Source organism: Fukomys damarensis, unplaced genomic scaffold (assembly GCF_012274545.1).
Source record: "Fukomys damarensis isolate Sample0158 unplaced genomic scaffold, DMR_v1.0_HiC HiC_scaffold_13, whole genome shotgun sequence".
NCBI classification, from domain to species: domain Eukaryota; kingdom Metazoa; phylum Chordata; class Mammalia; order Rodentia; family Bathyergidae; genus Fukomys; species Fukomys damarensis.
In genome coordinates, this window is record NW_022900925.1 from 4,810,846 (window position 1) to 4,816,008 (window position 5,163).

The window sequence follows — 5,163 nt, forward strand, 5'->3', positions numbered from 1 at the left end:
AATACATGTTCTACCAAGTGGAAGAGAAATTACTGTTTGATTTTGAGCCAGACTTATAATTTTTGTCCCAATTATTAAGTAATATTTTTAAATGATACTTAGAAATTCTTTATTTACTCTTCAATACCTATATATACTGTCAGTTTTAAATATTTTTCTTTTTTTTTTTTTTTGTACCAGAGATTGAACTCGGGTCCTTGCGCTTGCCAGGCAGGAGGTGAAACCACTGAGCTAAATCCCCAGCCTTAAATATTTTTCTTATTCCAAAGTAATATTTATTATTTAAAACTGTGGAAAAATAGAAATTACATGAAAGGAAATTAAATTTATAATTAATGACCATAATTTTAGATATTCACAACTAGATTTTTATTTTAATTATTATAATGTTAGATTTAATTAATAGTAGGCATACTTAAAATGCTTTTTTAAAAATCACAAACAAGGCAAAGTTAATAGTACAAAATAATCTACTCCTATCACAAAGCCTCCCTTCCCACCTGAACCCAGACCTGTACTCAAGTTTACAATTCTCACCAGAAATAATCAATAATGTTAATTTTTAAGTACATTCCAAGATGGTTTTACAGATACTTACAAGCATATCCACATGTAGAAATAATGATGTGTTAACTTTGATTTTTAAACACAATCATTACCACATAATCAGGTATAATTATTCATCTTTTCAACAAACGTTATGTCATGAATAGTTGCGCTGGTCAGAAGAGTTCCAGCAGGCCTTTTAGTAACTGCACATTATTTCATGGCGTACACTCCTAAATTGCATGAGTAGTCCTCATGTGGATAGAAATTCAACTTTCTGCCAGTTTTTCTACTCTGTAAATCCTTGGAGCAACCTCGTAAACATAAATGTACGTACTCGGCACACCGTTTCTGGGCTCAGCAGTGGTGGCCTTTTTGAGAGCACTCTGTCCGCAGCGCCCTTCTCTCTGTCTCGTAAACACACCACCAGTGAGAATGCTAACTCACCAGTTGCCCTGCCGAACAGATTCAAGAACGAGGGAAAAGAGAGTACAGCAACGAGGCAGCGAGGAATAGAAGTGAGTGTGGAGCCAAGGAAAGCTAAGAAGGATGACCAGATGCTGAAGAGGAGGAAGATCAACTCATTCCCTGATGATGCTACTTCATCACTGCAGGAAAATCACAACAACCAGGGCACTGTGACTTGGGCTGTTGATGACATGGTCAAAGGCATAAATAGCAATAATCCAGAAAGCCAGCTGCAAGCTACTCAGGCTGCTAGGAAACGGCTTTCTTGGGAAAAACAGCCCCCCACAGACCACATAATCTGGGCTGGTTTGATTCCGAAATTTGTGTCCTTCTTGGGCAGAATGATTGTGGTCCCATTCAGTCTGAGTCTGCGTCGGTGCTCACTAACATTGCTTCCGGGTCATCAGCACAGACCAAGGCTGTGGTGGAGGGAGGTGCTATATCCCAGCACTCATTTCTCTCTTGGCTTCTCCCCACGCTCACATCAGGGAACAAGCTACATGGGCTCTGGGAAACATTGCAGGGTGATGGTTCAGTTTTCTGAGATTTGGTTATCAAATACGGTGTTTTCTTGCAGTTCCTGATATATCATCTTTACCGGGTGGTTGCTTATGTAACCACTGATGAACCTCTTAACCGTGAAAGATATGAAAGTTGTTCTGGTTTTTCTTAGATGCCATTTCAAATATCTTCAAGGCTGCTGAGACACTGGGTGAAACTGAAAAACTTACGATAATGATTGCAGAATGTGGAAGCTTGGACAAAATGGAAACTCTACAGAACCATGAAAATGAGTCTGTGTACAAGGCCTCATTAACTTGTTTGGGAAGTATTTCTCAGTAGAGGAAGAAGATCAAACTATTGTGTCAGAAACTACCTCTGGAGGCTATACCTTTCGAGATCAGGATGGGACTTCTGGTACCTTTAACTTCTAGATTGTGCAGCTGAGGGAGACATCAAATTTTTGTTGTGTGCCATATTCAGTATGTTTGTCTGTTTCTCTACTAAGAACTGTTTTTTTAAAATGTGGTTTGTTATTGTAGCACTTTGTAGAATGAAACTATATTTGAACAGTTCCAAACTGTACATACTGTATGAAGCTTATGCTTTGAAGGGTTTCTTATTTCTACATAGAATTTTATATTTCTCAGTGTCCTGTAAAGAAAGATTCAATTCCACCCTTTGCTTTAAAAAAAAATGTGAGTATTTCTCTGGGGTGCCAACATGCAGATCTGCTAAGTGTGGATAATAATCATCAAAACATAATCATTATGAGAGAACATAATAAAAAAAAACATAGTAAGAGAAGGCACACATGGCTCATCCTAACAAGATTACATTTATTATGTGGAAATCAGAGTTTTTTTGTGTTACGTGGAAGCTTCTGTTGGTATGTCAGTTACATCTACTGATAAATTTTGAACTATGATTTTTATGTAGTTATTTGATTATAATTAATAATCTTTATTAGTGCATGTTTATGGTACATAATGAATATATTACTGTGGCAGTTGACCCATGTGCGTGACATATCTTAATTCTTTTCATATTCTCATCCCCTACCCATACACACTATTTCTTAGTATCCTTCCAATTTGCCAAAGAGCTATCTCTTCATTTCCTTTTGTGTATATTTTTATTCTTTTAGCTGGGTCAGATAGAATTTCTATTTCAAGGTTTTTCCAGGAATCTCCATACTGCACTCCTTCATGGTTGTACTACTTTACATTCCCATCAATAATTTAGAAGGGTTCCTTTTCCTCTGCAGTCTGGCCAGGATTTGTTATTATTTGATTTCTTGATGATTGTCATTCTTTTGGGAATAACTTAGAATTTCCATGTTATTTTAATTTACATTTCTCTAATGACCAGCAACGTTGAATATTTTTCCTATGTATTTATTGACAACTTCCACTTTTTCTTCTGAGAAGTGTATTGATTTCATTTGCCCATTTTTTATTTGATGTTCTATTTTGGGGGATCTCATTAATTTGTATTCTTTATATATTATAGGCATTAGTCCTCTATCAGAGGAATAGCTGGCAAAAATTCTGTGTGCTCTCTCTTTATTCTGTTGGTTGTTTGCATTGGATAAGTTTTTAATTTAATATTATTCCATTTTTTGATTCTTGAAGCTATTTCATTTGCAACTTCTGAAAGTTCTGTCTTCAAGAGTTGTATGCATTTTATCTTTCAGCAGATTGTTTTTCTTTTTTAAAATTTATATCATTGATCTATTTTTATTTTAGTTTAATACATGGTGAAACATAAGGGTTTAGATCCAATCTTTTGCATGCATATATATAGGTAGTTTTCCTAGCACCATTTGTTAAACAGACTATCTTTCCTTCAGTATGTTTTTGACTCATTTGTCAAAGATCAGATAGATAAATTTGCCTGGGGTTATTTCTACATCTTCTATTCTGTCCTATTGATCTGCATGCCTGTTTTTGTACCAGTACCATACTGCCTTCATCACTGTTGCTTTGCAACATAATTTGAAGTCTAAGATGCTAATGCCCCCCACTTTTCTCTTCTTGCCCAGGATTGCTTTATTCTTCTAGGTCTCTGCTGGTTCTGTATGAATTTTAGGATTGTTTTCTCCAGTTCTGTGAAGGATGTTATTACTATTTTCATTGGAATTGCATCAAATCTGCATATAAGTTTGGGAATATGGTCATTTTGACAATATTGGTTCTTCCTATTTAGGAATGGGAATATCTTTTGTTTTCTGATGTCCTCTTTAATCTCTTTTTCAAAATACTGTAGTTTTTTTTTTTTACAGAGGTCTTTCACTTCTTTGGTTAGGTTAATACCTAAATATTTAATTTTTCTTCATGCTTTTATGAATGGTATTGTTTTCCTAGTTTTTTATTGTTGTGCAAGTACGCTATTGATTCTTGTATGCAAATATTGCTGAATTTAGTCATTAATTCTAGAAATTAATTTGGTGAAATTTTGGGAGTCTTTTATGTAAAAGATCATGGCATCTCCAAAGAGTGATAATTTGACTTCTTCCTTTCCTATATGTATCCCTTTTATTTCTTTCTCTTGCCTGATTATTCTGCCTAATAATTTGAATGCAATATTAAGCAGGAGTGATGATAATGGGCATCCTTGTCTTGTTTCTGATTTCAGAAAGAAAGTTTTCAGTTTTACCTCATTTAACATGATGTTGGCAGTCAGTTTGTCATAAATGGCTCTTGTCAGATTGAAATAAAGTACTATCATATTTTCTTCAGGGTTTTTAATCAATAGTAGATGTTGGAGGTTATCAAAATTTTTCCTGCAGCTATTGAAATAATCCTGCAAATTTTTCTTTGCTTCTGTTTATATGATGCATTACATTTATTTATTTGTGTATTTTGAACCATCCCTGCAACTCTGGAATGAAGCTTACTTGGTCATGATGGATGATTTCATGAATTGCTGCATTCTGTTTGCCAGTACCTTGTCGAACATTTTTGTATCTATGTTTGCTAAAAAGATTACCCTATAATCTTTTTTAGTTGTATCCTTGTCTGGTTATATAGAGTCTGGATAATGCTGGATTTCAGAAATAAGTCTAGGAGGAATGTTGACATTATGTCCTTTCTGAAGGTCTTGTAAAACTTAGCAGTGAATTCAGGTCCTGGGCTTTTCTTAATTGGTAGGGATTTTTTAATTACTGATATAATATCATTAACTGTTATTGTTCAGCATTTTTATGTCTTCTTGATTTAGTTTTGATAATTTGTATGTGTCTAGGAATTTATCCATTTCTTCAAGATTCTCCAATTTGTTAGAGTACTACTTTTCATAGTTATTGTTGATGATCTTTTAGATTTTGGCAGTGTACATTGTGATTTTGCCTTTTTCATTTCTTTTTTGTCTTTTTTTTTTTTTTTTTTTTTTTTTTTTTTTTTTTTTTTTTTTTTTCTTTTTGGTACCAGGGATCAAACTCCAGTCCTTATGCTTGCAAGGGAGGCGGCGGAACCACTGAGCTAAATCCCTGGCCACCTTTTTCATTTCTAATTGCATTGATATGGGTCTTTTAGTTTATTCTTTTGGTGAATTAGACCAAGGGTTTGTGTAATTCTTTTTATTCTTCCAAAGAATCAGCTTTTCAATTAATTGGTCCCTTGTATTAGTTTCAACTTTATTAATATC

The 5,163-nt window shown here is 34.3% G+C and overlaps 1 pseudogene; it reads left to right on the plus strand.

Annotated features, from left to right (window-relative positions):
* The first annotated feature begins 788 nt into the window (after window positions 1-788).
* Window positions 789-1,687, plus strand: LOC104855950 (annotated as a pseudogene).
* The last annotated feature ends 3,476 nt before the right edge of the window (window positions 1,688-5,163 follow it).